General features: G+C 39.5%; 1 protein-coding gene across 1 annotated transcript in view; it reads left to right on the top strand.

Annotated features, from left to right (window-relative positions):
* TLK1 (tousled like kinase 1) overlaps positions 1-25,545 on the top strand; it is a 178,844-nt gene that overhangs the window by 41,897 nt on the left and 111,402 nt on the right. The gene's annotated exons all lie outside the window — the stretch shown is intronic.

Raw genomic sequence — 25,545 nt, 5'->3', positions numbered from 1 at the left:
TGACTGTTTACTTTCCAACGTTGGGGAAGTTTTTAGCTATTTTCTCTTCAAATATTTTCTGAGATCCTTTCTCCCTCCTCCTTTGGATTCCTCTATAATGTGAATATTGGTACATTTAATGTTGTCCCAGAGGTCTGTTAGGCTGTCTTAATTTCTTCTCATTGTTTTTATCTCTGTTCTGTTTTGCAGCATTGATTTTTTCCATTCTATCTTCCAAGTCACTTATCAGCTCTTTTTGCTCAGTTATTGTGCTGTTGATTCTAGTGTATTGTTCATCTCTGTTTGTTTGTTTAGTTCTTTTCAGTTCAGGTCAGTTCAGTCGCTCAGTCGTGTCTGACTCTGTGACCCCATGGACTACAGCACGCCAGGCCTCCCTGTCCATTACCAACTCCTGGAGTTTACTCAGACTCATGTGCATTGAGTTGGTGATGCCATCCAGCCATCTCATCCTCTGTTGTCCCCTTGTCCTGCCTTCAGTCTTTCCCAGCATCAGGGTCTTTTCCAATGTGTCCGTTCTTTGCATCAGGTGGCCAAAGTATTGGAGTTTCAGCTTCAGCATCAGTCCTTCCAATGAACACCCAGGACTGATTTTCTTTAGGATTGACTGGTTGGATCTCCTTGCAGTCCAGGGGACTCTCAAGAGTGTTCTCCAATACCATGGTTCAAAAGCATCAATTCTTCGGCTCTTAGCTTTCTTTCCAATCCAGCTCTCACATCCATACACGACTACTGGAAAAACCATAGCCTTGACTAGATGGACCTTTGTTGGCAAAGTGATGTCTCTGCTTTTTAATATTCTGTCTAGGTTAGTCATAACTTTTATTCCAAGGAGCAAGCGTCTTTTAATTTTATGGCCGCAGTCACCATCTGCAGTGCTTTTGGAGCCCCCCAAAATAAAGTCTGTCACTGTTTCCATTGTTTCCCCATCTATTTGCCATGAAGTGATGGGACCAGATGCCATGATCTTAGTTTTCTGAATGTTGAGCTTTAAGCCAACTTTTTCACTCTCCTCTTTTACTTTCATCAAGAGGCTCTTTAGTTCCTCTTCACTTTCTGCCATAAGGGTGGTGTCATCTGCATATCTGAGGTTATTGATATTTCTCCCAGCAGTCTTGATTCCAGCTTGTGTTTCTTCCAGTCCAGCATTTCTCATGATGTACTCTGCATAGAAGTTAAATAAGCAGGTGACAATATACAGCCTTGATGTACTCCTTTCCCTATTTGGAACCAATCTGTTGTTCCATGTCCAGTTCTAACTGTTGCTTCCTGACCTGCATACAGATTTCTTAAGAGGCAGGTCAGGTGATCTGGTATTCCCATCTCTTTCAGAATTTTCCAGTTTGTTGTGATCCACACAGTCTAATAATAAGTCTTTGTAATAGTCAATAAAATAGAAAAACATTTCTTGCATCTTCTAAATGTTTTTCTCCATTCTTTTTCCAAGGTCATGACTCATGTTCACTGTCATTGTTCTGAATTCTTTTTGGGGGAGGTTGCCTGTCTCCACTTGATTTAGTTGTTTTTCTGGAAATTTATCTTGTCCCTTCATTTGGGACATAATCCTTTCTTTTCATTTTGAGTAGCCCTCTGTGATTGTGGTATTAGTTCTGGAGGCTGATGGGATTTTAGTTCTTATTTCTTCTGTCTGCGGCTCTGGTAGATGAGGATAAGAGGCTTGTGCAAGCTTCTAATGAGAGGGATTAGCTGTGGGGAAAATTGTGTCTTGTTCTAGTGCACAGAGTGAAGTGAAGTGAAGTGGCTCAGTCATGTCCGACTCTTTGCGACCCCATGGACTGTAGCCTACCAGGCTCCTCTGTCCTTGGGATTTTCCAGGCAAGAGTACTGGTGTGGGTTGCCATTTCCTTCTCCAGGAGATCTTCCCGATCCAGGAATCGAACCCAGGTCTCCTTCATGGTAGGTAGAGGCTTTACCATCTGAGCCACCAGGGAAGTCCCACAGGGTAGAGCTCTCTACAACTTTAATCCAATTTTCTGCTGATGGGTGGGGCTGTGCTCCCTCCCTGTTAGTTTGCCTTGAGACCCAGTCCTGGAGTTTATAGGCTGCTAAAGTAGGGCTATTGGTGATCTCCAAAAGGACTTATGCCAAGACACATCTCCCAGGATTGTTGCTTCCTGTACCCCTGTCCTCTTGGTAGGCCAGTGCTGACCCTTGTCACTGCAGGAGACCCTCACACATTTACAGGTAGGTCAGGCACAGTCTCTGTAGGGGTCATTGCTCCTTTTCCCTGGGTCCTGGTGCACGCAAGATTTTATTTGTGCCCTCCGAGAGTCTCTGTTTCCTCCAGTCCAATGGAAGCTGTGTAGTCAAATCTGTTGGCCTTCAAAGTCAGAATCCTTGGGGATTCTCAGTCCCTTCACCAGATCTCCAGGCTGGGGAGCCTGATGTGGAGCCTACAAGCTTCACAACAGTGTGAGAACTTCTTTGGTATTGTTCTCCACTTTGTGAGTTGCACACCCAGTGGGCATAGGATTTAATTTTATCATAATTGTGCCCCTCTTACTGTTTCATTGTGGCTTCTTCATTTTCCTTGGATGTGGGGTATCTTCTTTTGGTGGGTTTCAGTGTCTTCATGTTGACGGTTGTTCGCCAGCCAGTTGCGATTTTGGTGCTCTGGCAGCGGAAGATATGTGCATGTCCTTTTACTACTCTGCCATCTCAAATAAGTCTTGGCTCATTTTGTTGATGGATGTACTTGCTGTTCCTTTAAGGTTGGCTGTTTTCTCAGTTCTCTGTTTTTAGTTCTTTCCACTATAGATAAAAAATGTGACACATGCCTTTGTTTTGTTACTTTACTTTTAGATTATCATATTAAGCTATAAACAACAGCTTATTATAAAGAACTGTTATGGCCTCAGAAATAGACTTCTAGAGTTGTTAAATACAATACTTAAGATGCTTTTATCAGGCCTGATACATTGTACTTATTTCAGTTCAAGCTATTTTGTAAAAAAAAAAAAAAAAAAAAAAGTGAATTTCTTTCTGGATGTTACTGTATTATAAGAGTTGTACCTGTTTACAGTACCATCAGCAACACATATGAACCAGTTTACTGGACCATCACTGCTCTAGTTTTATTATATTTTACAAGTATCAGATTTTTTAAGTGGAATTCCAGGTTGTTTTACTTGTATATGTTTAATTACCAAGAATATAAGCAGTTTGTCAATGTTTTTATCACATTTTCTCTTTGTAATGTGTTTTAAGGATTGTTCAAGTTTCTTAAAATTTACTGTGAAGAATGACATTTTGAATTGTTTGGTCATAAAATTTAGGTCAATGTGTCTTTTTAGGAGAGAGCAAAGTTAATTAGCTGAGGTCATATCTTTGATATTATGGACCCTTTATTTTAGCTTATTACTGCAAAAGTTTGCTTTTACTATGGTATTTATTGACTACAAGGATTGTGTAGTTCATAAGTAAAAATTACTTGCATTTATGTGCATTGTCTCATTTAGTTTTTTACATTAGGCAACAGCAGAGGGAAAAAATGATCAGGAGTTTTAAGTGGGTGTAAAATATTTCAGCTTGTTCCCAAAACACTGACGTCTGAAATTTGAAGATTTGAAATAGAGATTTTTTTAGATCAGTATGCCATAGTATGATGGTCTCCTTGCTGGAATCAATTTTTAGTAGTTACTTACTCTTTACTTTCTGAATCCAAAATAAATATATTAAGTATGTTGTTTTAAGTCCATTCGGTCATGTCCCACTCTTTGTAGCCCTGTGGGGTGTAGCCCACCAGCCTCTTCTGTCCATGGAATTCTCCAGGCAAGAATACTAGAAAGGGTAGTTATTCCTTTCTTGAGGGGATCTTCCCAACACAGGAATTGAACCCAGGTCTCCTGTATTGCAGGCAGATTCTTTACCATCTGAGCCACTAGGGAAGCCTCTGAAGTATTTTAAGTTTTAACAACTTTTTTTGACTATGTCCTGTGGCTTGTGATATCTTAGTTCCTTTACCAGGGATTGAACTTGGGCATTTAGTCCTCACCACCACACCACTAGGGAATTCCCAGATGTTGTTGTTTTAAATTTTCTATAAATGAGTTATCAACTAAAACATAGATACTTGGATGTATAGAAGACTGTCAAAAATTTGATGTTTGAAGCATTTTAGTTATCATTATAGTTAACATGATTAATGACAACCTCCACCCATACCCCATTGAACTTGTTTTTAGCAAGAAAGTGATAAAGTTGATGCAAACTTTTCATTTATTAAGTTCTGAGCAGTTTTATTACATATTTTAACTATTATTTAAGGATACCTTTCTAAATTTGTACAAGATATAAATAACTTTGATTCCAAGATGGCAGAGTAGAAGGATGTGCACTCATCTTCTGCAAAAACTCCAAAATTACAACTCACTGCTGAACAACCATCAACAGGAGAATGTTGGATCCCACCAAAAAAAGATACCCCACATCCAAGGACAAAGAAGAAACCCCAGCAAGACCATAGCAAGGGTGAAATTGCATTTAGAATCAAACACCATACTGGCCTGAAACACTCAGGGGGCTGAAACAAGCCTTATGTACACCAGGACCCAGAGATCCCATAGAGACTGAGCCAGAACTGTGTTTGAGTGTCTCCTGCAGAGGTACAGGTCAGCAGTGGACTGTTGCAAGGGCAGGGGCTCTAGGTTCAGCACACCTGGGTATGGCATAAGCCCTCTTGGAGGAGGTGCGCCATTAACCCCACTATAGAGCTACCAGAACTTACATGACTGGGGAAACAGACTCTTGGAGAGCACAGACAAAACCTTGTGTGCACCAGGATCCAGGGGAAAGGAGCAGTGACCCCACAAGAGATTGACCCAGACTTGCCCATGAGTGTCCAGGAGTCTCTGGTGGAGGTGTGAGTCGGCAGTGGCTGGTGCAGGTTTGGGGGGCACTGAGTGTAGCAGTGCCTGCATGGGACCTTTTGAAGGAGGTCACCATTATCTTCATTACCACCACCATTGTTTGGCCTTAAGTCAAACAACAGGGGAGGCAACACAGCTCTGACCGTCAACAGAAAAGTGGATTAAAGATTTATACAGCATGGCCCCACCCATCAGAAGACGACCCAGTTTCACCCCAGTCAGTCTCTCCCATCAGGAAGCTTCCATAAGCCTCTTATCCTTCTCCGTCATAGGGCAGACAGAATGAAAAACCCAATCACAGACAACTAGCCAATCTGATCACATGGACCACAGCCATGTCTAACTCAGTGAAACTACGAGCCATGCCGTGTAGGGCCACGAAGACTGATGGGTCATGGTGGAGAGTTCTGACAAAATGTGGTCCACTGGAGAAGGGAATTGCAAACCACTTCAGTATTCTGGCCTTGAGAACCCCATGAACAGTATGAAAAGACAAAAAGATAGGATACTGAAAGATGAATTCCACAGGTCGGCAGGTGCCCAGTATGCTACTGGAGATCAGTGGAGAAATAACTCCAGAAAGAAGGAAGGGAGGAGCCAAGGCAAGAAACAATACCCAGCTGTGGATGTGACTGGTGATAGAAGCAAGGTCCTACCCTGTAAAGAGCAATATTGCATAGGCACCTGGAATGTTAGGTCCGTGAATCAAGGCAAATTGGAAGTGGCCAAACAGGAGACGGCAAGAGTGAACATCAACATTTTAGGAATCATTGAACTAAAATGGCCTGGAATGGGGTGAGTTTAACTCAGATGACCATTATAGCTACTACTGTGGGCAAGAATCCTTTAGAAGAAATGGCGTAGCCATCATAGTTAACAAGAGAGTCTGAAATGCAGTACTTGGATGCCATCTCATAAACAACAGAATGATCTTTATTTGTTACCAAGGCAAACCATTCAGTATCATAGTAATCCAATCTGTGCCCTGACCAAAAATGCTGGAGAAGCTGAAGTTGAACAGTTCTGTGAAGACCTACAAGACCTTCTGGAACTAACACCGAAAAAAGATGTCCTTTTCATTATAGGGGACTGGAATGCAAAAGTAGGAAGTCAAGAAACACCTGGAGTAACAGGGAAATTTGGCCTTGGTGTACAGAATGAAGCAGGGCAAAGGCTAACAGAGTTTTGCCAAGAGAACACACTGGTCATAGCAAACACCCTCTCCAACAACACAGGAGAAGACTCTACATGTGGATATCACCAGATGATCAACACTGAAATCAGACTGATTATATATTCTTTGCAGCCAAAGATGGAGAAGCTCTATAAAGTCAGCAAAAACAAGACCGGAGCTGACTGTGGCTCAGATCATGAACTCCTTATTGCCAGATTCAGACCTAAATTGAAGAAAGCAGGGAAAATGACTAGATCATTCAGGTATGACCTAAATCAAATCCCTAACGATTATACAGTGGAAGTGATAAATAGATTTAAGGGACTAAATCTGATAGAGTGCCTGATGAACTATGGATGGAGGTTCATAACATTGTACAGGAGACAAGGAGCGAGACCATTCCCAAGAAAAAGAAAGGGAAAAAAGCGAAATGGCTCTCTGAGGAGGCCTTACAAATAGCTGTGGAAAGAAGAGATGCAAAAAGCTAAGGAGAAAAGGAAAGATATACCCATTTGAATGCCAAGTTCCAAAGGATAGCAAGGAGAGATTAGAAAGCCTTCCTCAGTGATCAGTGCAAAGAAATAGAGGAAAACAATAGAATGGGAAAGACTAGAAATCTCTTCAAGAAAGTTAGAGACACCAAGGGAACATTTCATGCAACCGCTACTGCTTCTGCTAAGTCCCTTTCATGCAAAGATTGGCTCAATAAAGGACAGAAATGGTATGGACCTAACAGAAGCAGAAGATATTAAGAAGTGGTGGCGAGAATACACAGAAGAACTGTACAAAAAAGATCTTCATAACCCAGATAATCATAATGGTGTGATCACTCACTTAGAGCCAGACATCCTGGAATGCGAAGTTAAATGGGCCTTAGGAAGCATCACTACGAACAAAGCTAGTGGAGGTGATGGAATTCCAGTTGAGCTATTTCAAATCCTATAAGATGATACTGTGATGATGCTGCAGTCAATATGCCAGCAAATTTGGAATACTCAGCAGTGGCCACAGGACTGGAAAAGGTCAGTTTTCATTCCATTTCCAAAGAATGATCCAACTACTGCACACTTGCACTCATCTCACACACTAGTAAAGTAATGCTAAAATTCTTCAAGCCAGGCTTCAACAATACATGAACCATGAACTTCCATATGTTCAAGCTGGATTTAGAAAAGGCAGAGGAATCAGAGATCAAATTGCCAAGATCCGCTGGATCATTGAAAATGCAAGAGGGTTCCAGAAAAACATCTATTTCTGCTTTATTGACTATACCAAAGCCTTTGACTGTGTTGATCACAATAAACTGTGGAAAATCCTTCAAGAGATGGGAATACCAGACCACCTGACCTTACTCTTAAGAAATCTGTATGCAGGTCAAGAAGCAACAGTTAGAACTGGACATGGAACAACAGGTTGGTTCCAAATAGAAAAAGGAGTACCCCACTCCAGTATTCTTGCCTGGAAAATCCCATGGACAGAGGAGCCTGGTGGGCTGCAGTCCATGGGGTCGCTAAGAGTCAGACATGACTGAGCGACTTCACTTTCACTTTTCACTTTCATGCATTGGAGAAGGAAATGGCAACCCGCTCCAGTGTTCTTGCCTGGAGAATCCCAGGGACGGGGGAGCCTGGTGGGCTGCCGTCTATGGGGTTGCACAGAGTCGGACACGACTGCAGTGACTTAGCAGCAAGACTGTATATTATCACCGTGCTTGCTTAACTTACATGCAGAGTACATCATGTAAAATGCTGGGCTGGATGAAACACAAGCTGGAATCAAGATTTCTGGGAGAAATATCAATAACCTCAGATAGGCAGATGACACCACCCTCATGGCAGAAATTGAAGAGGAACTAAAGAGCTTTGTGATGAAGATGAAAGAAGAGAGTGGGAAAGCTGGCTTAAAACTCAAAATTCATACACTCTTATCACTTTATGCCAGACAGATGTGAAACAATGGAAACAGTGATAAACTATTTTGTTATGGTCCAAAAATCACTGCATTTGATGACTGAAGCCATGAAATTAAAAGACGCTTGCTCCTGGAAGAAAAGTTATGACCAACCTAGACAGCATATTAAAAAGCAGAGACATTACTTTATAGACAAAGGTCTATCTAGTCAAAGCTATCTCTGTTGATATAGGAACTGGATCTTAAAGAAGGCTGAGTGCCTAAGAATTGATGCTTTTGAACTGTTGTGTTGGAGAAGACTCTTAAAAGTCCCTTGGACAGCACGGAAATCAAACCAGTCAATCCTAAAGGAAATCAGTCCTGAATATTCATTTGAAGGAATGATGCTGAAGCTGAAGCTCAATATTTTGGCTCCTTGATGCAAAGAGCTGACTCATTAGAAACAACCCTGAAGCTGGGAAAGATTGAAGGCAGGAGGGGAGGACAGAGGATGAGATGGTTGGTGGCATCGCTGACTCAATGGAGATGAGTTTGAGCAATCTGGGAATTGTTGAAGGACAGGAAAGCCTGGCGTGCTGCAGTCCATGGGGTTGCAAAGAGTAGACACTGCTGAACAACAGTAACAACCCACTTATCTCTAGGAAATTATAGTTCCTTGCTTTTCTAAATATAATCTGTCACGTCATTTGTCTGTTCCTATGCTATATGGAGCTTATCCATACGTAGTATTACATTCATCTTCAAAGTGCAAGTTAGATGGCTATTTCATTTTATGAATGAGAGAACAAGTTGAGAATTACTAGGTGGTGGAACTGAGATACGAATTTAGTTGTTGACTAGGTTTCTTGAATTTGAGGATTTTGTAATAGCATAACTGAGAATATTCATTTATTCATTCAACAAATACTTACTGAGAGTCTTCTACATGTTGGTCATTCTTTAATAGATCTGGATATTTCAGAGAACAGATCTAGATCTGTTCAGCTGCCCCCTTCCCACTGCTCTTCCTCTGGAGCTGTATTCTTGGGAGAGGAGGATGATAACCCGCTCTTTGATGCAGCTGCAGACTCAGAATGACTTGTCTGCCAAGGAGCTTCAGAACTAAGAAGCATTAAATGTGTCTTGGCATGGGAGGAGATACGTAAGGTTACCTTACTTCCAGGGTTCTCCGTAACCTCAAAAAGTAGGATAATTGCCAGTTCTTGCCTAGAGCTATGAACCTGGGGCCTCACTAGTGACCAGGTGTCCTTTCAGCTTGTCTTGGAGTTGTCTTTGGGCTTCAGATACTGTGTCAGTTTTGATAGACTAGTGGGCTTACACTATAGTTGTATTCATAGTTGAGATATATTATGGTGACATAGTAAAGATGAACAATTGGATCATAAGGGGAAAAAGAGTAGGTAGAGCCTGTTGGTATCCATATTTAGGCTTCCCTGTGTTCTCTCCCCTACAAGAGAGGGTGCAGAGAGTGAACACACTTCCCCCAGCAGTGAAGTTTGAGCAACCTGTGTGCAGTGTGTCTGTCGAGGGAAGTCTACTGGAGACTACCCTGCACTTGAAGGTTTTTACTGGAGCATCTGCTTCCTAGCTATGGTACATTGTATAATTTCAGCACTGTGAGCCACCCTTATTAGTTACAGAAAGGTGAGAATTTCTTTGCTGGGATAGCATCCTCAGGTCCACTGTGTTAATCTTTTTCTGCATAGTTACTTAGTGTGGATGGAGATAGCTGGGGTGAGTCTGGAAAGAGATAATAAATATTTACAATTGTCTTTCCTATCATGCTTTAAGAGTCATTGTTTTAAGGAAATAATCCTAGGTTCAGACAAACATTTTAGGTAGGATGGTGTTTGTTGTAGCACTATTTTTAATAACAAAATATTAGAAACCATTTGAGTCATCAGTAATAGGATAATTAAACATTAATGTACATCCTTTTAATGGAATGTTAGGTAGCCATGAAAATTATGTTCATGAAAACATAATAATGTGGCAGATTGTTTTTGTATGACTGGAAGAACACAGGGTAGAGAGCAGTAAGCAGTGTAGTGTCTTGGGCTTCCCAGGTGGTACAGTGGTGAAAGAATCTGCCCGAGGTGCAGGAGGCACAAGAGACATGGGTTTGATCCCTGGGTCAGGAAGATCCCCTGGAGCAGGAAATGGCAACCTACTCCAGTCCTCATGCCTGGAGAATACCACAGGCACAGGAGCCTGGCAGGCTGCAGTGCATGGGGGTCACAAAGAACAGAACGCGACTGAACGCAAGCTCAACTCCTTGCACAGAACGCTGCGGTTTAGGAAGAAGGTAAGTGCCGTGCTCCCTGATGTGTAATGTCCTAGACCCCCAGGTTTTGCTTGAACTTAGAGCATCATCTATTTAAGAAGGAAACAATGAAAAAAGGGAAGAAGGGAGAGAGAGAGAAAGAACAAGAAAATATAAAAGAACAGGAAGTAGTGTACGGTCTTGATGGTAGTAGTGGGTGCCAAGTAACTTTGTTTCTTTTTTGTTTTAACTATTTATTTATTTTTGGCCATGCTCGGTCTTTGTTGCTGTTTGTAGGCTTTCTCTCGTTGCAGAAAGCGGGGGATACTCCGTAGTTTTGGTGCTTGGGCCTCTTGTTGCAGTGGCTTCTCCCATGGAGTATAGGCTCTAGGGCTCAAGGGCTTCAGTAGTTGTGGCACACAGGCTTAGTTGTCCTGGGGGCATGTGGAATCTTCCCAGACCAGGATTCGAACCTGCATCCCTTGCATTGGCAGGCGGATTCCTAACCACTGTACCCCCAGGGAAGCCCCAGATAACTTTCTGATTCTTAAATTTGCAAATGCCCTTAAAACACAAATTTCTTCACAAACCTGTGGAAAAATATAAAAGTTACCTTTTTATTATGAGAAAAATCTAATTTATTGAAGTAGAGTGAATATTGCAGTGAACCTTAATGTACCCGTTAGGCAGCTTCAGTACTCATCAATTTTAGCATAAAAGTTGAAGTTAAGTTTGTAAAGAAATTTAAATTTTATTAAAATACATACATGTATTATATTAATATGGTAGATTGATGTAATTTTAGAGAGTATTCCTTCTTACATGTGCAATCACGTGCTGTCTCTGCATGCACTCTTTCTCACTCATACCCTTACCCCCTCCTTTTGGATTGTTCTTTTTGGAACACGGATGCTTAGTTGAGTGGGTGTAAGTTCTAACAAAAGGCATTAACCTCTTATTGTCTCAGTCTCCTTATTTTTTAAAGAAAGTGAAAGTAAAGTTGCTCAGTCGTGTCCGACTCTTTGCGACCCCCTGGTCTGTAGCCCACCAGGCTCCTCCGTCCATGGGATTCTCCCGGCAAGAATACTGGAGTGGGTTGCCATTTCCTTCTCCAGGGAATCTTCCCGACCCAGGGATCGAACCCAGGTCTCCTGTATTGCAGGCAGACACTTTAACCTCTGAGCCACCAGGGAAGCTCATAGTATATGGTAAAATAGAAAAATAGACTAGTATTAAGATTATATATATGTGTGTGTGTATAAATGGAAGCAGAGATTGATTTTTATTTTAGCATGTATTTTTTTAAATTTATTTTAATTGGAGGCTAATTACTTTACAATACATATAGTGGTGGTTTTTACCATACATTCACATGAATCAGCCATGGGTGTACATGTGTTCCCCATCCTGACCCTCCCTCCTACCTCCCTCCCCATCCCATCCCTCAGGGTCATCCCAGTGCACCAGCCCTGAGCACCCTGTCTCATGCATCGAACCTGGACTGGCGATCTATTTCACGTGTGATAATATACATGTTTCAATGCTATTCAGAGATTGATTTTTAAAGTAAATTATTTTAAGCTAGAGGGAAAGGAGTTAGTTATGTTATTAATACATGAAAGAAATTAGGCATTGAAGTATTATGCCATTCTACCTATCAGGAACTTCTGACTTAAGGGGGAAAGCTAGAAGAGAGCTTATATACATTATACATGGCAGTGTTTACTTAGCACTTGTATTTTAGCATACATAGATGTTTACATTATTGACTGCTTAGTGTCAGGTATAGTTCAAAACTCTTCATATTAACTTGTTTTACTTTAGCAACTATAAGGTATATACTTATATTATCGCCATTTTATACATAAAGAAGCTGAAACATGGAGAGGGAAAGGAACTTGGCCTCCTGTGTGTGTGTACAACTTGTCTGTCTGTGTGTGTGTTTTTATTTTTGATGAAAGAAAAATTAGCTCAGACTTTTTTTTATTTATAAGAATAAAATTGAAATTAAATTATTAAATTAAAATTGAAGCTTAAACGAAAACTCTTGTGCCTTACTTCTGATGCACAGTACATATATTAAAATTTGGTCTAGGGTTGTGTGAATCCTTTGCTGGAAGTGTTATAAATTAAAGTGTTTAATATCTCACCCCTTATCTTTAAGCATTTTAATCTGATTTGGAGTGATTCTAGATCAGATCTGTTTTCTCTTTATCACAGGCTTATCTTACTGAATGTATATCAATAGAATAGATTCAGGAATCTGGCTTTGTATGCTTACTTTTTTTCAGTCATTGTAGGTGAAATATTTACGTGTATATATACAATACACAAATATTTGTGTGGAGAGATAGGATGGAGATATATATGGTTCAGAAATAGTTCAGGGAAACAGAATTGAATTAAGTACAGAAATACATCCATGTTTATATTGGAACATGATACTTGACTAAAGAGGTATTTCAAATCAGTGAGGAAATGTTGAATTTGTGAGAAATTATTAACTGTTGAAAAAAATTCTAGATATATATAGTTAAATTTTAAATGGATTAAATGTCCAAATGTTAATATTTTAAATCATTATAAAAATGTAGGTGATATTTTCATTGGATTCCTGGGAGAGAAAGTTTATTAGGAAATAAATTGGGCTACTCTTGTGATAGCTCATTTAACATGTTTATTTAACTGCCAAAAAATTAGAATATTTGATTTTAAATAGAGGATCAGACAGTGGACTAAATGATAGAATGCAGTGTATTCAACAAAAATAATAAGTATATCCATTGAATACATGATACAAAATACTGTGTATGAAAACAGGTATGTTCTGTTTATTAGCAGTGCTAGAGTAGATGTTTAAAGATGAGTCAAAAGTAATTCTAGAGTGTTCAACAGTGTAAACTTGTTGAATTCTTTTTGTTTCCTGTACTTTCAAATGCATTTTAAAAACTAATGAAAAGGAATTATTTAATTGGAATATTTTATCTTGTTGAAAAATTTTCTAACTTTATTATATTTCTAATCTACAGTTCTCTGCCTTGTAAGGCATAATGTGAAAAGTATTAATTGAAGAAAGACTTTACTGTTCTGTATAAATCAGTTTATCATATGTAATGTGAAAAGTAACAAAATCTAGAATGAATTAAAATATTTTTAGAGTAAAGGAAGTTTTGAATTAAAAAAAATGTGAAGTAATAGCTGAGTAGCAGTTGACTCTAATATTAAAAGTGTCTTACTGAACAAACTCATTTCTTTACTTGTTGTTAACTAGTGTTCTGGTTTTAACCTTTTGAAAACATGCTTTCTAGATTTTTTTTTTTTTTTTTTGACCATCTGCTAAGGAAGATGAAGAGTTCAGGTAATTTAAAAATGGCATAATGAAAAATTGATTCACCGTCTAAAAATAGGTGCTAAGTAAAGTAATGTTGACCAACCAGAGCTGCTAATATGGTCAAATAATGGTATCTTGTTTCAGAATGACCACCTTGGGAGACCATATTTTTATAGTTAACATTTATTGAGTGAGTTTGGGAATGTATGTATGAAAGAGAGGGGGAGAGAGAGAAAACCTACTAGAAGGGACCATGACAGACTCTAGTGGGTCAAATTGTGGTTTTATTTTTGTTGTTTTCTTAAAGTTGTTCTTCATAAAATAGGATGTGATTGAGCTCTAATTTGAGTAGTGACGTCTCTTGTTTTATGTTTTATGTGAAGTTTATGGGTTTATGGGTTTATGGTAGATTGTGGGGGGCAGTTTAGTAAGAATAGTAGCATAGCTAGGAGATAGGTGGTTGTATTTTGGGATGGGGTTTTCTTGTAAGGATGATGTGGTCTTTATAGTGTCTTCTGTAATTTTTTCTTTTTCAAAAATATAAACCATTATTGTATATTGAAGAATTTAATGGATCATGGTAAAATTACCTATTCTTAAGAAAAATCTCACTTCTTATAATTAAGGATCCAAATTTTGGATGTATCAGAAGTGTGTTAGCTATAACAGGAGTCAGCAAATGACCTGACTCCTGATTAAAAAAATAATCAAAAGACAACATTTTGTGACATGTGAAATTCAGATTTTAGTACCTATGAATAAAGTTTTATTGGGACAACAGCTGCTTTTGCTTTATAATGGCAAAGCTGAGTAGTTGTGACAGAGCTCCTGTATGGCATTCTCTTCACTTCCTACTGCTTTGGTTCACTACGAATTTCAGTGCTGCAGTTACACCTTGACAGTATTTTGAATGGCATGTGTATTTCCAGTCTGTAATATTTAGTTTTTTTAAATAAAATTTTCAATATTTATATATGCATATACATCATGTCAGAACAAGAAAAAGAGAGAACAATGAACTCTGAGTGGTGTGCTTTTTAAGGCACAGTTGGAGCATGTATTATTTTATTATTGAGTTAGATAGCAAAAAATTGTTCTTATCTTTTGCAGTGACACTGTAGCTGTGGTAGAAGAATAAAGTATATATTGACATTACTAGACTAAGCATACATCACAGTATTCTTAACTCTCAAATTTTTAAAGTAACAGTCCATTTAAAATGGAACATTTCATTACAGTGTAACTTCATAAAAAGTTGAAAATGAGGCTGCCACCAAAATAAGTTTCTGAGCAACTCATTCATTAGCCAAGCAAAGAAAGCTGTTTACTGATGGTGAGTTAATTAAATTGTGTTTGATTGCAGCAGTCAAAGAAATGTGTCCAGAGAAAATAAATCTGTTTTAGACTATTAACTTTTTGGCAAGAACAGTTGATTTAAGAGTTGAGGACATTTGAAGCAATATCAATAGTCAGTTTAAAAACAAGGCGAAAGATTTAGAATGGTTTTCCTTGTCTTGATGAATCCACAGATTTTATTGATGTTACTCAGTTGTTGATTTAAGGCATCAATACCAAGTTTGAAGTGGCAGAAAAATTAGCTTCTGTGAATAATCTGTGTAGAACAACTTCAGGTAAAAATATTTTCACAGTTGAGAAAACACTAAGTACAATCTGAAGTGGAATCTGGTAAGATGTGCTACAACTGATAATGGTAAAAATACGTGTGAAAGAGAAAGAGGCTTAGTTAGACACATCTATAAAGCTTGTAAAAATGTGAGGTGTTCAGAGCCTACTGTTATACGTTGTACAATTCATCAGCAGGTACTTTGCTGAAAATATGTGAATTTATTACGTGTTACAGAATCAGTATGGTCAACAGTGAACTCGATTTGTTCTCATGGACTTAACTAGCACCAGCTGTACACATTTTTGTTCGAAGCTGAATATCCTGACTGGCTTAGCAGTGGTAACATTTTATTGCAGTTTTTTGATTTTAGGACTGAGTTTGAGATTTTTCTGAACAAAGAGGCAGCCCTCAATCACTATTATCAAATACTGATTGGTTTTGGAAACTAACTTTTTATATGGAGTTGAAAATATTTTTAAATGAATTTAATGTAAAATTACAAGGCATAAGAGCATTCATTTATGAAATTTAGCTGCAGTAAAGTCTTTGAGTGGTAACTGATGTTTGAATTACAAGTAACATCAAGCTGCTTTATACAGTTCTCATCCTGTCAAAATGAGAACTTCATTCCCACATGAATTTGCTTGAATATATTTTCCAACCCCAAACTACAGTTCCAGCAGCATTTTTTCAGACACTGATGCAAGCGCAAAGAATGTTTCCATAATTCAGAATCAATTTAATTGTGCACTTGAGGAACTTCTATCTAACCTTCAATTGGAAGTGATTAATCTGCACTGTAATGACAGAGCGAAAGGCAAATATCACAAGAATAATCTAATAGACTTCTCTAACTGCCTTTGAAATAATGAATATGCTAATTAAAATCATGTGCTTCCGGGTTAATATCAGCATATGGCAGTACTTATTTTTCAGAAAAGATTTTTTTCAAAGATAAATCCTTAAAATCTGATCATCATTATCAGAGGAGTACTTATATTTTGATGATAGGAAACTTGAATTAGGCGGAATGTTCCTTTGCTGCCCCCCTCCCCCTCACCAAGTCCATTCCATTAACAGACTGATCTGTTATAAAATACTATATACAGATATCATTATACCTTACATTTTATCATTAGAAAATATGTAGGAGGCTTTTCTCTCTTGTTACATAAGTCTCTTCATAATTTTGCCCAGTGGCCTGCAAGGACCAAAATACCTTGTGATCAAGCTCTTTATAACAGTTGTGGTATCCCCTGTTGTATAGCAGTGCTTCTCAAACTTGGATGTACATAATTTTTTGAGGATCTTCTTAAAATATGGATTCTGATTTGGTAGGTCTGGGGTGGAACCCAAGGTTTGCCTTTCTTATGCATCTGAGGTGATAACAGGTGTTGGTATCAATGGACTGCATTTTGAGAAGGAAAGCTCTAGTAGTCAAGTTTGTTAGATTTTTATACAGGTATTCTAATATTTGTTAAGCATATGTTATGTGCCAGGAGTTATACCAGGGGCTTTTGGACATACTGACTCTTTAAAATGTCACAGAAACTTGTTAGAAGGTATTAAGGACTGCAGTGAGGTTGGGAACTCTAGCAAGGGTTTTCTGTGTGTTTATTCACTCAGTTGTGTCCAACTCTTTGCAACCCCATGGACTGTAGCCCGCCAGGCTCCTTTGTCCATGGGGATTCTCCAGGCAAGAACACTGGAGTGGGTTGTCATGCCCTCCTTCAGGGGATCTTCCCAACCCAGGGATCGAGCCCAGGTCTCCCACATGGCAGGTGGATTTTTTAATCAGGGAAGCCCAGTAAGGGTTTTGAATTAGAAACTAATTGTTTTGTTTTCCCTTGATTGTATAGCTTCCTCAAGCACCTCATGATGGAGAAGGTGATGGCACACCACTCCAGTACTCTTGCTTGGAAAATCCCATGGATGGAGGGGCCTGGTGGGCTGTAGTCCATGGGGTCGCTAAGAGTTGGACACAACAGAGCGACTTCACTTTCACTTTTCACTTTCGTGCATTGGAGAAGGAAATGGCAACCCACTCCAGTGTTCTTGCCTGGAGAATCCCAGGGACATGGGAGCCTGGTGGACTGCCATCTATGGGGTCGCACAGAGTTTGACGCGATTTAGCAACAGCAGCAGCAGCACCTCGTGAAGGGGAGAGGAAGCTATACATCTTAAGAAACAGAAACAGTGGGAAGCAAAATACTGCATTGGTGGCTGGTACGATAGTAGGGACTGATGTCCTCTTCCCTGCTAAATTCCACAGGGCCAGCAACCAGTTTCCAAGCCAAAGAGTAGACATAGTATGAGTAAAGTGAAAATGTTAGTTGCTCAGTCATGTCCGACTCTTTGCCAGTCTATGGACTGTGGTCCGCCAGGCACCTCTGTCCATGGGATTCTCCAGACAAGACTACTGGAGTGGGTAGCCATTCTCTTCTGCAGGGAATCTTCCCAACCCAGGGATCAAACCCAGGTCTCCTGTATTGCAGGGTGATTCTTTACCATTTGAGCCACAGGGAACTCCATAGTATGTATAGCACATACATATTTTGTAAACATTTTCCCTCAATCTCTTGCTTGCCTTTTTTATAATTTTTTTAAGCTAGCCAATTCAAATTTTTGACAAGTCCAATTTATTTTTTCTGTTTTATTTTTAAGAGTTGTAAAATATACATAAGTAAGATTGACCGTTTTAACCATTTTAAGATATATAGTTCAGTGACTACCATCTCCAGAGCTTTCTTTGTCTTCCCCAAGCAAACCTTTGTACCCATTAAACACTACTTCCGTATTCCCCCATGCCCCTCATCCCTTGGCATCCACCATTCTACTTTCTGTCTCTATGAATTTGACTACTCTAGGAATCTTGTGTAAACAAAATCATACAGTATTTGTCTTTTTATGTCTCACATATTTCACTTAGCATAATGTCTTCGGAGCTTATTTATGTTCTAGCCTAAATTTCCTTCAACTATAGAAAGTAAATTTCCTTCATTTTTCACACCAAATAATATTTAATTTCACTTTATGTATATACAACGTTTTATTCATTCATTCTTTGATGGACACTATGAGTGCTCTTACCTTTTGGCTGTTAATAATAATTCTATCAATATGGATGTACAAATATCTATTTGAGTCTTTGCTTTTACTTCCTTTGGGAGTGAAGCTCACTCACACCTACCTCCACACACTTAGAGGAGAAACTTTCTGGATCATGTAATAATTATGTTTTTAATTTTCTGAGAAACTGCTATACCATTTTCCATAGTGACTGCCCCAGTTTGCATTCCCACCAGCAACACGCAAGAGTTCAAACTTATCCACATCCTTGCTAACAGTTGTTATTTTTTCTTTTTTTTTTTTTTTTTTGACTATAGCTATCCTAATGCATATGAAATTGTATCTCATTGTGATTTTGATGTCCATTTCTTTAATCTGTTGGGCAGCTGTATGTCTTCTTTGGAGAAGTGTCTGTTCAAGTTCTTTGTCCATTTTTTTAATTGGATTGTTTTTGTTGTTGAATTGTAGGATGTCTTTATATATTCTAGATGAAAAGTGAAACAAAGTTTTTCAGTCATGTCCGACTCTTTGCGACGCCATGAACTGCAGCACGCCAGGCCTCCCTGTCCATCACCAACTTCCGGAGATCACTGAAACCCATGTCCGTTGAGTCAGTGATTCCATCCATTTCATCCTCTGTCATCCCCTTCTCCTCCTGACCTCAGTCTTTCCCAGCATCAGGGTCTTTTCAATGAGTCAGCTCTTCATATCAGGTAGCCTACGTATTGGAGTTGTAGCTTCTACATCAGTCCTTCCAGTGAACACCCAGGACTGATCTCCTTTAGGATGGACTGGTTGGATCTCCTTGCAGTCCAAGGGACTCTCAAGAGTCTTCTCCAGCACCACAGTTCAAAAGCATCAATTCTTCTGCGCTCAGCTTTCTTCACAGTCCAACTCTCACATCCATACATGACCACTGGGAAAAACATAGCCTTGACTAGGCGGACCTTTGTTGAAAAAGTAATGTCTCTGCTTTTCAATATGCTATCTAGGTTGGTCATAACTGTCCTTCCAAGGAGTAAGCGTCTTTTAATTTCATGGCTGCAGTCACCATCTACAGTGATTTTGGAGCCCCCCAAAATAAAGTCAGCCACTGTTACCCCATCTATTTGCCATGAAGTGATGGGACCGGATGCCGTGATCTTAGTTTTCTGAATGTTGAGCTTTAAGCCAACTTTTTCACTCTCCTCTTTCACTTTCGTCAAGAAGCTCTTTAGTACTTCTTCACTTTCTGCCGTAAGGGTGGTGTCATCTGCATATCTGAGGTTATTGATATTTCTTCTGGCAATCTTGATTCCAGCTTGTGCTTCCTCCAGCCCAGCGTTTCTCATGATGTACTCTGCATATAAGTTAAATAAGCAGGGTGACAATATGCAGCCTTGATGTACTCCTTTTCCTATTTGGAACCAATCTGTTGTTCCATGTCCAATTCTAACTGTTGCTTCCTGACCTGCATACAGATTTCTCAAGAGGCAGGTCAGGTGGTCTGGTATTCCCATCTCTTGCAGAATTTTCCACAGTTTATTGTGATCCACACCGTCAAAGGCTTTGGCATGGTCAATAAAGCAGAAATAGATGTTTTTCTGGAACTCTCTTGCTTTTTCGATGATCCAGCGGATGTTGGCAATTTGATCTGTGGTTCCTCTGCCTTTTCTAAAACCAGCTTGAATGTCTGGAATTTCACGGTTCACGTATTGCTGAAGCCTGGCTTGGAGAGTTTTAAGCATTATTTCACTAGTGTGTGAGATGAGTGCAAGTGTGCGGTAGTTTGTGCATTCTTTGGCATTGCCTTTCTTTGGGATTGGAATGAAAACTGACCTTTTCTAGTCCTGTGGCCACTGCTCAGTATTCCAAATTTGCTGGCATATTGAGTGCAGCATCATCACAGCATCATCTTTTAGGATTTGAAATAGCTCAACTGGAATTGCATCACTTCCAATAACTTTGTTCATAGTGATGCTTCCTAAAGCCCACTTGACTTCACATTCCAGGATGTCTGGCTCTAGGTGAGTGATCACACCATTGTGATTATTATGGAGTAGCCATCATAGTCAACAAAAGAGTCCGAAATGCAGTACTTGGATGCAATCTCCAAAACGACAGAATGATCTCTGTTCGTTTCCAAGGCAAACCATTCAATATCACAGTAATCCAAGTCTCTGCCCCAACGAGTAATGCTGAAGAAGCTGAAGTTGAACAGTTCTATGAAGACCTACAAGAACTTCTAGAACTAACACTGAAAAAAAGATGTCCTTTTCATTATAGAGGACTGGAAGGCAAAAGTAGGAAGTCAAGAAACACCTGGAGTAACGGGCAAATTTGGCCTTGGGATACGGAATGAAGCAGGGCAAAGGTTAATAGAGTTTTGCCAAGAGAACGCACTGGTCATAGCAAACACCCTCTTCCAACAACACAAGGGAAGACTCTACAGATGGACATGACCAGATGTTCAGCACCAAAATCAGATTGATTATATTCTTTGCAGCCAAAGATGGAGAAGCTCTATACAGTCAGCAAAAACAAAACCAGGAGCTGACTGTGACTCAGATTATGAGCTCCTTATTGGCAAATTCAGACTGAAATCGAAGAAAGTGGAGAAAAACCACTAGATCATTCAGGTATGACCTGAATCAAATCCCTTATGACTATACAGTGGAAGTGAGAAATAGATTTAAGGGACTAGATCTGATAGACAGAGTGCCTCATGAACTATGGAATGAGGTTTGTGACATTGTACAGGAGACCGGAATCAAGACCATCCCCAGGAAAAAGAATTTTGCAAAAAAGCATTTTGCAAAAAAGCAAAATGGCTGTCTAAGGAGGCCTTACAAATAGCTGTGAAAAGCAAAGGAGAAAAGGAAAGATATACCCATTTCAATGCAGAGTTCCAGAGAATAGCAAGGAGAGATAGAAAGCCTTCCTCAGTGATCAGTGCAAAGAAATAGAGGAAAACAATAGAATGGGAAAGACTAGAGATCTCTTCAAGAAAATTAGAGATACCAAGGGAACATTTCATGGGAAGATGGGCTCAATAAAGGACAGAAATGGTAGGGACCTAACGGAAGCAGAAGATGTTAAGAAGAGGTGGAAGGAATACACAGAAGAACTGTACAAAAAAGATCTTCACGATCCATGGACTAGAGTCTATGGAATTCTCCAGGCCAGGATACTGGAGTGGGTAACCTTTCCCTTCTCCAGTGGATCTTCCCAACCTAGGGATTCAACCCAGGTCTCTCGCATTGCAATCTCTAGATAGCAATCCGTTATGAGACGTAGGACTTGCAGATGTTTTCTCCCATTTACAGCCCACTCCAGTATTTTTGTCTGGAAAATCCCATGGATTGCGGAGCCTGGTAGGCTACCATCCATGGGGTCACAAAGAGTCGGACACAACTGAGCGACTTCACTTTCACTTTTAAGAGGGTTAACAGGTAGGAAGACCAGAAGTTCCCAGGTGGCAGGAGGAAATACACTACAAGTGGCAGGCTTTTCCCCTTCTCTGTTGAGGTTACCTGGTTCTGCCTCAACTTAACTTTTCTCAAACCTTGAGCTAACCAATGGGTTTTTCTTATGTAAATGTTTTCCTTAAGCTGTATTACTGAAACTATGTATTTGCTTTGCAGTCTGCCTTTCTTCAAATTGGTTCAGCCTAAGACTAACTTTTTTTTTTTCTTTTCTTTTCTCAAACCTGGGCTGATAATGGCTAAACAAGCCAGTATTCAGGTCATTTTTTGGGGGAGGGGTGGAGAATGACACACCTTTGGTATTCTATCTTAAAAATGCATGTTGTGGGACAGGGGCCTGGTGAAATTCCCTCAACCTTGACGTTTCTCTCTTATCTGATTAGCAGCTTGCTAACAGACATATGCCTTGCTAAAAACTACAGTGGGGCATTCTTTCTGCCCCCTTCTAATGTCTGTCAGAAGCTTTCTGTATCTATTTTACCTTTAATAAAATTGTTACATAAAAAGCTCTGAGTGTCAAGCCTCCTCTCTGGCCCCGGATTGAAATCCTCTCCTCCAAAGGTCTTGAAGCCTTTGTAGCACAGGCTTCAAGTTCGGATGTGGGATCTAGTTCCCTGACCAAGGATTTAACCCTGGTCTCCTGCATTGGGAGCTTAGAACATTAGCCACTGGACCACCAGGGAAGTTAATTTTGATAAAGTCCAGTTACATATATTTTCTTTTGTTGCTGAGCTTTTGTTTTTATATCCAAGAAATCATTGCCAGATCCAGTGTCTGAAGATTTTCCCTTGTTTTTCTTCTATGAGTTTTACAGTTTCAGGTCTTTATATTTAAGCATTTGATCCATTTTGAGTTAATTTTTGTATTTGATGTTAGGGAAGTGTTCAACTTAACATTTTTGCGTGTGGATATCCAGTCTTTCCAATGCTGTTTGTTGAAAAGACTGTTTTCCCCCCCATGGAATGGTCTCAGCATTCTTATTTCTGGGCTCTCTATTTTATTCCATTGGTTTACATGTTTGTCTTTATATTAGTACTGTATATAATATATATATATATATTTTTTGCTCTGAGAAACCCACCAAAACTATTGGTGAATGCAGAATTTTGCTGCTTCTGTTTTTTGATAAGTGGTGATTAATAAAACAGGAAAAGCATATGGGAAAAAATTCTGACCCCCTACCATACACAAATATTAATTTAGGATAAATCATAGACCTAAGTGGAAAAACATAAAACTTAAAAAGATTGTTTTTTCACTTTGGGACATGCAAAGTTTTCTTGGTAATAGAAAGATAATAACCATAAATAGAAAAATTAGATATTTTCACTTCAAAATTAAACATTTCCTCTTCTCAAATCATTATGAAGAAAATGGATAAAAATCAAAGACTTACAGAAAATGTTTTTCCTGTCTGTCAACCAACTGACAGTTTTTTTTTTTTTTAAGATGTATTTTATGTTTTGGTTGCAGCGTGTCCTCATTGCTGTACACAGGCCTTCTCTAGTTGGGGCGGTAGGGGCTGCTCTTGGTTCAGGGGGCAGGCTTCTGTCGCAGTGCTTGCTGCTGTTGTGGAGCTCAGGCTCTAGGCATGTGGACTTCAGAGTTGCTGCATGTTGGCCCAGTAGTTGCAGCTCGTAGGCTGTAGAACGCTGACTGGCTGGTTGTGGCACACGGGCTTAGTTGCTCCGTGGCACCTGGGATCTTCCTGGACCAGGGATTGAACTGGTGTATCACAATGCAAGGTGGCTTCTTAACCACTGGATGACCATGGAAATAGGAAGTACTAGTGATACTTGACGGAGAAGGCAATGGCACCCCACTCCAGTACTCTTGCCTGGAAAATCCCATGGACAGAGGAGCCTAGTAGGCTGCAGTCCATGAGGTCACTAAGAGTCGGACACAACTGAGCGACTTCACTTTGACTTTTCACTTTCATGCATTGGAGAAGGAAATGGCAGCCCACTCCAGTGTTCTTGCCTGGAGAATCCCAGGGACAGGGGAGCCTGGTGGGCTGCCGTCTATGGGGTCACACAGAGTCAGACACGACTGAAGCGGCTTAGCAGCAGTGATACTTGAAAGTACATTGTCAGGAGTATACTTATGATAGAAACTAGATTCTAGGGACCTAAAACTAGTTAGGGTTATAAATCACCAGTGTAAGGAAATAATTAAATTTTCTGATATTAATTGCACAAAATTCAAGCTTCAGTTTTATTTTTTTTTAAGGCATATGTGAGACAGAAGGAGGGAGGGAGGGGAGAGATGCACAAGAGAGCAGGGACACATGCAGATGCAAGATTTCTTGAATATTAAGAAGGAATAGGATCAAAAACAAGAAATGAAGGCTTTAGGTTTTTGGACTTAGCTACCTTTTTGTCTAAGATGGAAGAATGAAGAATGGACAGGGCAGATACATACAGGCAGAGAAACGCTAATAAACATGAAAGGGTGGCCATTATCTCTCTAGCCCTCCATCCAGATGAAGGTGGAAGATAATGAGGAAACTTTAAAGGGTTAAGGACTATAGGAATAGCTCTTAAGTTTTAGAAGAAAAACATTACGGTGTGTGAAAGGGGTCTAGTGTAGTTTGAATATGTTTCACATGTGGTTTTGGATTCTGATAATATCCTCCAGCTCCCTTTGACTCACTTAGGTCACTCCTAAAGTTTTATCAGTAGAGAATTAGCAGACATGGAGGAGAGGATTTTTAAGAGTTTAGTTGAACTTTAACTAGAATTTGTGGTGCTTTAGTCTGCTTCGTTGAAATTACATGAGGGAGTTCATTTTCCCCTCTTTAATTCTTAGGGTTTTTGTTTAATAATATAGATGATATCTCAGTGATCTGCTTGATATTTGTGTGTGTTTGTGTCTGCCTGCTAGAAACTGAAAACACTGTACAGAAAAATCTTTGGACATGACAGTAATAAGAGTCTTCCCAGTTTCAAATACACTTAGTCATAAATTGAGTGCTTCCCAGGTGGCTTAATGATAAAGAATCCACCTGCCAAGCAGGAGACATGGATTTGATCCCTGGATTGGAAAGATCTCCTGGAGAAGGAAATGGCAACCTACTTCAATATTCTTGCTTGGGAAATACCATGGACAGAGAGCCTAGCGGGCTGCAAAAGAGTTGGGGTTGCAAAAGAGTCGAACTGTGACCTAGCAACTAAATAACAACAAAACAACCAAGTCATGAATTATATATAAGCAAAATATTTAAGTAGTAATACCACTTAGTGCAAAATTCCATAAAGCTCAGAGTAGGGTGATTATATTATGAGAAGTGGACTTGGGTCCACTAATGGCTCATCAAATTAATTTAATAGCTCACAAACAGCATTTTTTCCTTTTTAATGGATTAGAATAAACTAGAAAATATTGGAGCTTGCAGCATATAGTAATAAACAGTTCTGGAACTTTTAATATAAAATGTATGTATGTATGTGTTGATTTGGGTGAAAATATATTTGTTACTGTGGATTGCAGTCAAAAAGTGTTGGAAATCCATCATAGGTTATTTTGATAAATAATTGTGGACATTATAAAAACCTTTAAAGTCCTTACATTCATCTGCTTTTAGATTCGTTAAGTTTATATTTACATTTCAACTTAATTGTTGTTGTTCAGTCGTGTCTTGACTCTTTGCGACCAGATGGGCTGCAGCACACCAGGCTTCCCTATCCTTCACTATCCCTCGGAGTTTTCTCAAATTCATGTCCATTGAGTTCATGATGCCATCCAACCATCTCATCCTCTGTTGCCACTTCTCTTCCTGCCCAGCATCAGGGTCTTTTCCAAGAGTCGGCTCTTCACATCA

This window comes from Bos mutus, chromosome 2 (assembly GCF_027580195.1).
Source record: "Bos mutus isolate GX-2022 chromosome 2, NWIPB_WYAK_1.1, whole genome shotgun sequence".
In the NCBI taxonomy this organism is placed as follows: Eukaryota; Metazoa; Chordata; class Mammalia; order Artiodactyla; family Bovidae; genus Bos; species Bos mutus.
Note: the sequence above shows the minus strand (reverse complement) of the source record. Positions and strands in the feature narration are given on the sequence as shown.